The sequence below is a fragment of the Oryctolagus cuniculus genome, chromosome 1, assembly GCF_964237555.1.
Source record: "Oryctolagus cuniculus chromosome 1, mOryCun1.1, whole genome shotgun sequence".
Classification (NCBI taxonomy): Eukaryota; Metazoa; Chordata; class Mammalia; order Lagomorpha; family Leporidae; genus Oryctolagus; species Oryctolagus cuniculus.
Window position 1 is genome coordinate 171,399,961 of NC_091432.1, and position 13,026 is coordinate 171,412,986.

Here is a 13,026-nt window from a genome sequence, read left to right on the forward strand (position 1 = left end):
TTTACTTTATCCCAAGTTAAACAAACAGCCTTCAATGATTCTGTGAATCCAGACAAAGTGCTTATGCTGCAGAAGATTCTAAGAAATGTGAAAAACTATTGTTTCAAATATCGCTACCACCACCAGAGCTAAGCACGAGAAAGAAATTCTCCCTTGGACTTTCCAAGAACTGTTTATTCATTGTGCTTTGTTTCCTTTTTCTTATCAAATTGGCTATAAAATACTCTTGGAAGCATGAGAACAGCAACATTTTCTGGCCTAGTAGGTTGACTATTTTCTAATATTTCTTTGGCCTTCTGAGAAAAAAAAAAAACTTGAGTTCTCAAGAAAATTGCAACCATGGAATTACAGTTAAAATTAAATAGTTGAAAATAAAAGGATGTCTTATTTCTGACAACTAACTCTACTCAAGGCAAAGAAAAGGGGAAAAGACTTAAATTTCTTTCATCAGCAGCTTAAAAAGGAGAGAAATCTGCAGTGAAATGAGATGGACCATGGGGTACTCTGAACATGAACTGAGGCATTCTTTACTTGGTGGGGTTTTCAGATTGCAAATTTGTTGTTGTGTTGTGATTTCTGAAAGGTTACCATGTGTGTATTTGGGTTGGAGAGGGGCACATACACAATTTCATCAACAGTATTATAGGCAGGAAGAATAAACAACTGGAACAGTTCATCTGGACTTTCCACCAGAGCTTTTGGTAAAATGAATTATCATTTAAAGAACATATCACTTAATTTTCCATCCATTATCATAAAGTGCATGAAATATTCAATTAATTATAAATGACCATGGGTGGCTGTAAGCTTCTGAGGTCATGGAAAATAGTGCTCATATTCCTCGATAGTTTCTGCTGCGAGTAAATTATCACATGTCCACAGGAAGCACTCAGTATAAATCTGCTGAATTTTATTATCTAAACTTGTACACAAACGTAAGTCTTCACACAGTGTTCCAATTAAGGCAAAACGTTTTAAATTAAACCTACACAGAAGAAATGTCTCAATGCTTATCAATTAGATATAAAAATTATAGTAACAGCACATTTAATAGGCACTATATACTGAACACCTACAGTGTGCTCGTTGTGCTACTGAGTGCCTTCCTCCTTTAATCTATTTGAGTAATTGCTGTAGCTGCTAAGAAGGTGCTCCTTTTTGGAAATGCTAAGAGGTTAAGAGTCATAAATCAAGGATAGAGGGGATAAGGAGGAGGTACTGAGGGAGAAACGCTAGCTGTGGGGGCAGTCTAAGTTCTTGAGAAAGGATCCTGGCATCCGCTTCAATACAGTAAGTTCATCTCATAAGATCTGTGACACTACTGTACAGATGGTGTGCATTTATTGACTAATAGCTGTATCACCATATCCCACATTCATTTTCTGCTGTATGAACTTTACCTATGTTTGTACTTTATCATGCTCGACTCAGGTTCCTAGAAAACCACAAAAGGAAATCTGCAGTTTAGGTTCAACTGTATACTCAGAGGACTCTACACCGTGGCCTCGGGGGGAAACTGCCTAGAAACTTCTGCTAGGGGGAGCGCCCAGAAATATTCAGGAGACAAAGAACTGGCCTTCCTGCAGGCAACTAGATAGCTTGGTGCCACCCTCTTGGGTCTGGAATAGTGCATTCCAGCCCCACCCTTTGTTTTCACGGATTTTTACTGTTCGTAATGTGCCCAATAAATACTTTCCCATTGCTCAATAACCACAACAACCTTCTTCAAAGTCATGAAAAGTAGTAAATTAGGCTGGCGCCGCAGCTCACTAGGCTAATCCTCCGCTTAGCGGCACCGGCACACTGGGTTCTAGTCCCGGTCGGGGCGCCGGATTCTGTCCCGGTTGCCCCTCTTCCAGGCCAGCTCTCTGCTGTGGCCAGGGAGTGCAGTGGAGGATGGCCCAAGTGCTTGGGCCCTGCACCCGCTTGGGAGACCAGGAGAAGCACCTGGCTCCTGCCATCAGATCAGCGCCGCGGCAGCCATTGGAGGGTGAACCAATGGCAAAGGAAGACCTTTCTCTCTGTCTCTCTCTCTCACTGTTCACTCTGCCTGTAAAAAAAAAAAAAAAAAAAAAAAAAAGTAGTAAATTAGAAAACCCCTGAAAACAAACTAAAAAAGGCACCAGAAGGCTCAGGTTGGAAAAAGAAGAAACTGCAATTTACAGTTATTATATGTAGAGTTTCGAGGGTTGCCATCAAATTCAGTGTCCCTCTGTGTAAATCTTTTCCAAGTCTCTGCTTCTCCTCTAAGAAGAGCATGCCCTGCTGCTCACTGCCATGTGATTCATTCTGCCTCCCCACGGGCAAAGCCTATCTGTCTGTCATAACCTTGTCCATGCAACTGCTTTAGCCAATGGAATTTAGCAGTCATGATACAGGCTAGGCCTGAGCAGAACTTTTAAATGTTATTGAGTGGTTTGGACCAGTCTCTTTCTCTTACTTGTTACCATAGGAATGGCATGCATCATATAAAGGCTGCTTCTTTAGTTTGAGTCCGAAAATATGAAGATGGATGCACAGCGGCCGACCCACAGTTGCCACAAGTCAATGAATCTGTGATTGCCAAGTCACTGAGATTCAGGGCTAAGTTGTCACCACACAGCAAAGACAATTACCAAGATGCAGAATATTAGGTTCACAGATCTCAGATGTAAATTAAGAATCAGATGAGTTACATGAGCTGTATTTCACTTATCTGTGATGATACAGGTAGGAGCAAGAGGATAATTACCACATAATTTATTCTTCAAAGCTACCAAGCCTGTAGTCCATTTGAGGGTCACCGACCCATCTTAATATTTGTTGTATAGGGCTTCATGACATCATTATTTTCTTTTTTGCATGACATGGTGAAAGTTATATATTCATAGTTTAAGAGTTAAGAAGTGGCTAAATTGACTAAAATTTGGCTTTGATAGAGAACTGATGTTTAATTGGAATGCTCTCTTTATTTCACAAGTGATCCTTGCAAGGAGATCCTAGATTGGAAACATCGACAAAGTCACTCTAACTTTGATAAGCATCATCTCAGAACTAACACCTGATGTTATGACATTAGAAGCAACTCTCACCATTAGGCTTCTCCTTCATGAAGAAGCGGCATCCATTTGAAGGTGTGAATTTTTTTTATTAAAGAATGAATTTCTTACACCCTCTCAGAATTTTTGCTATTACAAAATACACAACCTTTTTATACTTCTTGAATAATGAAAAAAATACAGAATTTATGATCCTTTGAGTGAATTTCTAACAAGTAATGAAATTCAGATGAACTGTATAATGATTCTTCATTTTCTTTATGAAGCCTATCAGTTCAACTCTTTGCCTTGAGGACAGATGCTAAACAGTTGCTCTTGCACATTATTAAATCAAATTTCTGGTTTTTGCAGAGCCTCTCAACATATCCCTGACAGAAAGATGAAACATACAAAGAAACTATCAACATCCTGCATATAATTACAAATAAAAATCATTCTTGAATAATCTGAAAAGGTGATCAGAGTTCTTCTCAATTAATGAATATTTTTCACAATAAGCATTTGAGGACATTTTCCCTCAATTACCTTAACAACCAGAATTAAATCCAACTACAATGAATATATTTAGGCAGATGTATATATTTACTTAACAAAGGAAAAAGGAGCATAAACCAATTCTACTATACAAATTTGAAACAAGGTCATGAAAACTTGCTGAAATTAAAACAAAGTATTTTTTTTTTTTTTTGACAGGCAGAGTGGACAGTGAGAGAGACAGAGAGAAAGGTCTTCCTTTGCCATTGGTTCACCCTCCAATGGCTGCCGCGGCCGGTGCGCCACGGCCTGCGCATTGCGCTGATCCGAAGCCAGGAGCCAGGTGCTTCTCCTGGTCTCCCATGGGGTGCAGGGCCCAAGCACTTGGGCCATCCTCCACTGCACTCCCGGGCCATAGCAGAGAGCTGGCCTGGAAGAGGGACAACCGGGACAGAATCCGGCACCCCGACCGGGACTAGAACCCGGTGTGCCGGCGCCGCTAGGTGGAGGATTAGCCTATTGAGCCACGGCGCAGGCCAAAACAAAGTATCTCTGATTGAAAGAGTAATTGATTAAGCCAATGAGTTTCATGACTACAAGTTCATATTCTGTTGTCAATCTTTAATGTACTAGATAACTGAGTTGTAAGAAATTAATTTTATGAAATGTTATCCATCCCATCAGCTCACTGTAATCCTTATTGAAAGCAAAGGCTAATGTAATGGGAACAAAACATTCACACTCTGTGGTCATATTTTGCATGATCAGGTAGCACACTTTGCATTGAACTCTCCAGACAGCACAGCAAGAGTTCCCCGTTTTGATGAGGATAAAATTGGAAAGTGGTCATTTCATAGATCCTGACTGATCTAACCATTTTAAAAAGTCTATCAATCAAGTCCTTTGTGTTTTTAAGGTCTTTAACAGTGCACTGTATTCAAATGTCAGAGATGCTAGGAAACGAATTCCAGCATTTATGATGACTGCATTCTTAAAATATGTCTCATGCAATAACAGACAAGTAATTTCTGAACATCAACAAAATTACCAGTAATTACCTGGTTATCTCATGTACAGTTCAAATAGATTATGTTTTCCAAGTTTCGCTCACCTTTTCCCAATCACTCAATAAGACATTTTGCTGGTGTATATATTAAGGAAAACTGTATAATTTTATCTTCCTACTACAGCATTACTCTCATTTAGGAAACTGTGCTGCCATCAGTAAAAATACACCTAAATTATTATTTACTGTATTGTAGCAAACCCTCAAATTTCACTTAGAGAAGAAAAATAATCAGCCATGAGGAATCAAAGGTAGTATTTCTATTTCCAAACTTTTTGAATTGTCAAGCAACAGCTTTATTGCCATGATGTACTTAAATTCATTCTCACTATTGAGTATCTCCCTCTTCAAAAAGTGTTATTCAATTACATGGTTCCACAGCACGCTACAGGTCAGCTGCTAATAGCAAAGATGCATTATGATGTGCTTTTATTATTTCTAAGGAGAAAAATAATATATTGTATGAAAGAACTTCAGTCATAGTGTTTTCATTAATCTGCAAAAACAGATAAGCAATTGAATTTAGAATTACACAGCAAAGAAGAAAAAAATCTTTTCACATGGATTAACTAAGAAAAAAGCCCTGCTTTTAGCATGATGAAACAGTGAACAAACACCAAGAAATAAAATTAAATCTAAAATTGCATTAACTCCGACCTATCACTTTCAAACAATCTAGCCAGTGTTTGAGTTACTAAAACACTAATTATGTTTAGCAAGTGTTTGAGGTATATCCGTCTCATAAATATCATTGCCTTTTGTTCATCAGCAATGTAAGGTTTAAAGTTGAAATGTACAAGTTTTGGAATTTTTTTTTTATTTGACAAGTAGAGTTATAGACAGTGAGAGAGAGAGACAGAGAGAAAGGTCTTCCTTCCGTTGGTTCACCCCCCAAATGGCCACTATGGCTGGCACTCTGCACCTATCCGAAGCCAGGAGCCAGGTGCTTCTTCCTGGTCTCCCAAGCAGGTGCAGGGCCCACGCACTTGGGCCATCCTCCACTGCCCTCCCAGACCACAGCAGAGAGCTGGCCTGGAAGAGGAGCAACCGGACTAGAACCTGGCACCCATATGGGATGCCTGCACCGCAGGTGGAGGATTAACCAAGTGAGCCATGGCGCCAGCCCAAGTCTGGGCATTTTTAATGAAAATAAAGTTTTTATTTTATGCCATAATGGGGGGGAGGAGTGAAAATCTTCAATTGTTTTGGGGATAAAAAGTGTCAGAACATGGAAAGGTAAAAATATTTCTACTTAATTATCATAATGACAGAAATAAATAGATCTGTAGGAAATCTCCAATATTTCCTACTGTTTGCCACATGCTGTTCTTCCTTTCTCACCCATGAATGCCTACCTCTCACACTATGCATTCCCAGCATAAAATTATTTTATTCTAGCTGAATGCTTTGTTTACCAAAATTCGATCTCAATTATTGTCATCACTACAATAAGGTATTCCACATAGGAGTATCTTTTCAGTAAACTCCATATTTTATTTTAACCTTAGTTAATGGATTCTTCTCAATGCATTAAATGCCTTATTTCCTTTTGGAAAAAAAAATGGTCAAATCATCTTCTGATAAGTCAGAATTTATTTCTACTTTGCCTTAGTTAATTCATTTATATACCTGGCTTTAGATCTTACGGAAAGGCATGGTGGGCCAATTTAAAAAGAATGTGGGTTCTCTCAGTTATTTTGCATAGCCTTAGTTAATTCTCCTATTTTTTGTAGCTTTTATTCTTATCTAATTTTTTTACAGCTTTTTATTTCCCTGTCAGTCAGTCATTTATTTTTTTAGTGGATCTCTAAATGAGTCAGGAATTTGTCTGAGTTTACATAGGACAATGTTGACGCTAGATAAATAAAGCAGTTAAGAGTTGTGGATAAAGTCAAAGAAAACAGGCTCTGTATGAAGAATGTAGGCCTTTATTTTTAATAAACTACCACATATCCTAGTTGTGCCATATCCTCTGGCTTTTTGGTGTTTTCATTTCTCCCTACCCTTTGTTTCTCACTTGCATAAACAGCCTGAGGTTCATTTATTCATTCAATAAACATTTAACAGTTACTAATACATTAGGTCTTGAGAATAAACAAACAACAAACCCACTTTGGAAAGTTCCAGCTTAGGAGAGATAGAGATATAAAAAAACAGCAACAAAAAAAACCAGCAAGGACGGTTGCAATTTTGATTATAGAAATATGTAGCGACAGGCACACAAGAGGTTCTCTCTGGTCTTCAAGAGAAGGCACACCATTGGAGATGCAATTTAACTCAGCCTACAAACAAGAATGAAAGGACATTTCAAGTGTTCAACACTTGGAGTCAACTCAACTGATTGGAGACCTTTTATTATTTATAATCGTCAATTATTTGTAGAAAGTAATTCATGGCACACGGGTTTAATCAAAACTGCACGAGGAGTTATATGAGACCAGATCATTTAAGTGTTTGGGGTTAGACCAATTGTGATTTGAAAAACTATGTAGAACTCCTCAGATCGAAATGCAAGATGGCAAAGCACAGACTTTCCTTTGAAGAGATTAGCAGACAAGGGAAGAAAGGTGATAAAGTCTAGAGGCCTAGAAGTTTTAGATTTTCTTTACAGTTAAATGAGAACTTAGGTTATTACATCAAAAAGATTCTGCTTTGAGTTGTGTGTGCTGAGGACAAATGAAATTCCTAGCTTAGGAATTCTATTGGTTCTACTTGTGCATTAACACTTATTCCATCTCATTCCTTCATTTCTATCCCTTGAAGAGCTCAGTCTCACCAAGGTCATCAATGTCCTCAGTATTAGCAAATCCAACAGACACTTTTCAAGCCCCACAACAGCACTTGAAAGTATCTCTCCCTAACCGTGTCTAAACAAGATAAGAGTCGGAGAACTCAAGGGGCTTCCACAGCCTTGGAAACTCATGACTGGTGCATAGGGAGATTACTGATGCCATAAACAGGAGTGTCAATTTGTAAAGTCAACAACAGGAGTCACTGTGCACTTACTCCTCATGTAGGATCTCTGTCCTTAATGTGCTGTACACTGAGGCTTAATACTATAACGAGTACTCAAACAGTATATTTCACTTTGTGTTTCTATGGGGGTGCAAACGATTGAAATCTTTACTTAATGTACACTAAACTGATCTTCTGTAAAAAAAAAAAAAAAAAAGAAAGAAAGAAATTATCAATTCCCAACTTGACTCTCACTGGGATTAAACATGACAATAGGTCTGATCTGATTTCATCATCATTTAAAAAAAATCATCTATTATTTTTCACTTTATGTTTCTGTGTGGGAGCAAACTGTTGAAATCCTTACTTAAGGTATACTAAGCTGATCTTCTGTATATTAAGATAATCGAAAATGAATCTTGATGTGAATGGAAGGGGAGAGGGAGTGGGAAAGGGGAGCGTTGTGGGTGGGAGGGACGGTATGGGGGGGGGAAGCCATTGTAACCCATGAGTCGTACTTTGGAAATTTATATTCATTAAATAAAAGATAAAAAAAAAAAAGAAAGAAAGTATCTCTCCCTAAAAACATGTAAGCATTTGGTCTCTTGTATATAACCTTCCCTGGACTTTCCTCCTACTCCACAGCTTTTCTTCCTCCCTCCACTCCTGGACTTTTCCTACGCTCATCCTCCATAAATGGGGGTTGCCCAAGGGTTGATCTTGAATCATAAACTTTTGTTTATGGTGACCTCTATTTCCCATGGTTCTGTTGTCTCTTATATGCCAGTAACTCTCATGAGATTATCTTCAACCCATATATGAGGTCTGGCTCCACATGTCCAGTTTCTATTCTGGCATTTCCAGTACAGTAGCTATTTAAGAGTCAGCTCAAATTCAGACTGTCCCAAAGGAAGGTCAAGTCTTTCCATTCCACACAAATGATAACCACCCTCCCACAATTGTTTCCTATCTTAATAAATACTACAAACATCCAGCCAGGTGCTCATAAAAGAAGCCTGGGAATCATACTTGATCCATCCTTTTCTCTCACCCTTTACACCTACAGAAATACTTTGATTATTCTTTCTTGTTATTTCTAGGATCTACCCCATGCTTCCCAATTCCAGAGTGAGTGCCATCACCCAGTATCATTCGATTGACTGCACCCTCCTTGAGGTACACTGAATTCCCAGAACAGCTCAAATCAATGCTCCTGCACCAAGGCCAATTATGCCCCGCAGGGCTGGCTCACCCGGCCCCTTCCTGCCCTTTCCTCTGCATCCCCCTTCACAATCCCTGAATTCCAGCAAAACTGGTTGTCTTTTAGAATAAGGGTCTCAGTAACTATTTCTGAAAGAGTAACTAGGGGACGGAAGGAAAAAAAACACATGGAAGGAGAAAGAGGAAGAGAAAGGAAGAAGGGAGCAAGGACTGCATGTCACCGGCTTAAGGGAATTTTAAAAAAATCTGCTTTTGGAATCAGAAACTCTGAGTCTGAGTTCCAGCTCATTCAGAGTCTCATGATTTCTAAAATGGGCAGAACATCTCCCTCATGGGGTATACGGTATAATAAAGGCTAAGTGAGGTGTTGTGTGTAAGGGTAGTGTGTACATTGTAAGGCATCATACAAACAGAATATGGGAGTTTCAGACATATAAAGTACCCCAGGAGCCTATCACAATGATAATGCAATTTACAGAGTATGAAGAAATGTGTGTTCAGAGGTTCAAAATCTTTTTTTCTTTGCCCATCTATCATTCACAAGCTTTAACTACACAAAATTCATCAGATCCATGCAAAGTACGTCACTGTACCTCCCCATCAACGCCTCTCATTACACTGCTCTGATTTTCAATGAGAAACTGAAAAATGGCTCAGCTTGTGACATCTCCCCCATCACAAAATTATTGAATTTATATTCTCTCTGCAGGTAAATATATTCTTACTAGGCATAATAATAATCTAAACTTATTTTGAAACAAAATAATTTCAAAACTTTTTGAAGATTTGCTTATTTATGTGAAAGGCAGAGTTACAAGGGGTGGGGAGAGGGAGAGGGAGAAGGAGAAGGAGAGAAAGAGAGAGAGTGCGCACACACGTGTGATATCTTCTATCCCATTAGCAAGGAGCTGGATTGGAAGTGGAGCAGCTGGTACTTGAATGGGGGCTTGTATGGGATGCCGGCATCACAGATAGCAGCTTAACCTGGTCCGTCACAATACCAGTCCCAGAATTTTACAATTTTAAAACCAATACAATCAGAAAAATCCTTGTAAGAAACTTGCCAAAAGTTAAGGTATCAAGCAGTTTCAATTTTGAATTTTTTATTTAAAAAAGCATTTTTACAAAGCTAACTCTGAGAGTTAAGTTTTTATTTAAATGGTCTCCAGTGAGAATAGAGTGGTCCAGCTACCATCCCTTCCTCGTATCACCAGGTAACCAAGCCAGGGACAGCAGGGCACATCCTGTAGCTAGTCACATGAAATATGAGGTGTTTGTCAATGGCTGGTGATGACATTGGCCTGGCCCCAGCCTGTTGCTAGAGGAACACCCACAGTGGAGAAGGAGTTCTTGATGGTTTTGTCTATGGATATGATAGAGGATCCAAAGCTGCTGTCACAGCACTGATGTGCACTATAGCCATGTGTGAATGTCGGTTCCCAGTCAAAGATCTCAAAGTTGTTAGTAATGTCCACCCATACCACATGCTCCCCTGGGCAGGCCAAGTCTGCATCTTACTGAGGATGTCTGTAACAACTACACCAACATTGTCACATAGCTCGTGCGGGATAATCTCCAAGGCCTTGGCATATGCCCCCAATCAACAGCTGCCATTTTCCTGGGAAAGTCCTTGAGTGATCCCACAGGTACTCGGAGAGCTCTGTCTTTATCAATGTTCTTGATTTCAGGCCTGCCTTGTTATCATAATGGATTGAAGCTCAAGTCTTGGCTATGGGCAGCCAGTGAAGAAAGTGAAATTCCAGCATCCAAACTGGATCTTGCAAACACCTGGCAGCTGCCCAGCACATCTGCTGACAGAGCACTCAAGCTGGTCTCCATGGGGTCTCTGCAGGCCATCACATCCTCTTAGATTCTCCTCTAAGTGGAGAACATGTGCTCTCGGCGAAGTCATGAGTGGGCACAGCTGCCATGGGGAGTTTGGACAAAATGACTTTGGCCGCAGAATGATGGAGCCTCTCTAACTCATCACAGAGAATGTTTCAACTGGCATCAACTACCACCTGATATTCCTCAACCCTCTGGACTCTAATTTCAGCATTATCTTTCTCTGCTTTTGGTTCAAGTTCAACATTTAAAAAGGCAATCATCAGATTATTGAACTTCTTGGGTTGCATTTCACACCCAGCCAAACAGAAGTCTTCTTAAATGCAATACTATCTACCAGCTGAGATTCCTCTAGGGCTCTACCCTGACCTCAATTCCAATCATTTTAATCTGCAAAAAATCATTTAGCACCATCACTGCACCAACCCCCAACTTAGTAAAGAAGGCTTACCACTGGGAAAGGGCAGGGCATCAGAATTATCATAGCACACTTCTGCTGCAGCCTCCTCCACTCCACTTTACCTCGCTTCTCCAGTCACAGCAACCTCTTTGATCTTGGAGCACAAACCTTTCTCCATATACAGTTTCACCTGCTTTAGAAACTGTGTAGGGACCAGTGCAGTGGTGTAGATGGTTAACCCTCTACCTGCAGTGTTGGTATCCCATAAGGGCACTGGTTCAAGTCCCGGCTGCCCCACTTCTGATCCAGCTCTCTGTTAATACGCCTTGGAAAAGCAGTGGAAGATGGCCCACCCATGTGGAACACCCAGAAGAAGCTCCTGGCTTCAGATCGGCCCACCTCTGGCCATTGTGGTTATTTGGGGGAATGAACCAGCAGATGAAAGATATATATCTCTCTCTCCCTCTTTCTCTCCATATTGCTGCTTTTCAAACAAATCTTTTTAAAAAAGAAACAAAGAAAGAAACGCTGCAGCCTGCAGGATCATTGAGGTGTTGCCATCACCGTTGTCAGCATCTTGGCATTTGGCATTGTACTCTGAAGTCTTTGCTGCAGGATGCATGGTATTCAGGAGAATCAGAATTGTGGCCACATCATTAGAAATTGTTGCTGTGCCTCAGGAAACCCACAAGAAGCTTGTCCATGCCATGAGGACCCAGAGTGGGTCTCCCAGAATTGGCAGCCACCTGGCAGGCACTGATGCTACTCATGAGCTGGGAAATGCCTTGAGAGCATCAGTCGGCTCTTTATACAGGACAACTACTGAGGGCATCTTTCTGGAAGCTTATTCAGTCTTGAATTGGATCACATTTTTTTTTCCTCAAGGGCCATCCTTTTCCATTTCTGAACTAGCCCTTCCTTTTCCCTTTATTAATAAAGAAGCAACATCAAATAGGATACACAAGCTATCTCTGCTTCCTATGTTAGTAATTAAATGCATATTACACCAAGATTATAGGACAATGTTTCATACTTACATAAATAAAGTGTGCCTCCCTTCATATGTCTACATAGAAAATGCCTTCACAATTATATATCACACATTTATTTCACTGGATAAAATAGTGGCCATATACATGACAGATAATATAGTAGCCACAATTCTCTAGGTGTCTATGTGAGTAACTACACCTTGAATTTATTTTTGTGCACTGTACTTTCCATGAGTAGAGTTTTTTAAAGCTATATCGATAATAATAAAATGGCTAACCATGATTAGCAGCATCCAGGCGGCAGTATATCCATATGCGTGTACTCCAAGCCAAGCATTCATTTCAACCTCATCTGCTGCCTCACTTCTGCTATCTCGTCTACCAGAACTGCTCAGGCCTCAGATTCATCCAAGGAACTGCCAGAATCAGTCCAAGAAAGGAGAAAAGAAGCCAATTACGAATTTCATTACTTTCACAATTATCTTCCAGAGAAACATAAGAACACTGAATTTTAAAAAATATAAAAGAAAATCTCTTCATATCCAACAGATCTTGATCAAACTAAACACTACAGAAGTTCTTCTGAAATTAGATATGATAGGATTTTCAGGAAGTTTTGATACATATTCCAAGGTAAAACAACTTCTTACTACTTTGCTTTTTCTTTGTTTAGTCTGACTCAAGTGTTATTGTAATTACTGGATTAGTGATTCGTTTTAAAAGCAAATTTTTAGACTTGAAATAGCTTTGTGAAACCATCTCAGATTTCAGCACCTGAAGACAAGTGATCTGGTTCTGCCAAGTCACTAGAAGCCTTCTGTGCCTGCATCTTCCCTCCCTTTTCTCTGCCCTTGAAATGGCTTTGAAGTGTTAAAAGAACTTCATCTATTTAGGAAACAGAGAGATTATCCCAAGGCTCTGAACTTGAGTACGAAGAAAAAGTGCTCGCCTCAGGACTAAAGATGTCTGGGCATATGCCAGGCAGGAATGGGTGTCAGGGTCCTTTGATGGAAATCCACAGTCTCAGAAAAGTAC

The 13,026-nt window shown here is 39.8% G+C and overlaps 1 protein-coding gene and 1 pseudogene across 10 annotated transcripts in view; both read right to left on the bottom strand.

Moving 5' to 3' along the window:
- PTPRD (protein tyrosine phosphatase receptor type D) overlaps positions 1 to 13,026 on the bottom strand; it is a 1,630,925-nt gene that overhangs the window by 389,281 nt on the left and 1,228,618 nt on the right. The window lies entirely within an intron of this gene.
- The window catches only part of LOC127493654 (T-complex protein 1 subunit eta pseudogene), a 42,668-nt pseudogene continuing 29,642 nt past the window's right edge, over positions 1 to 13,026 (bottom strand).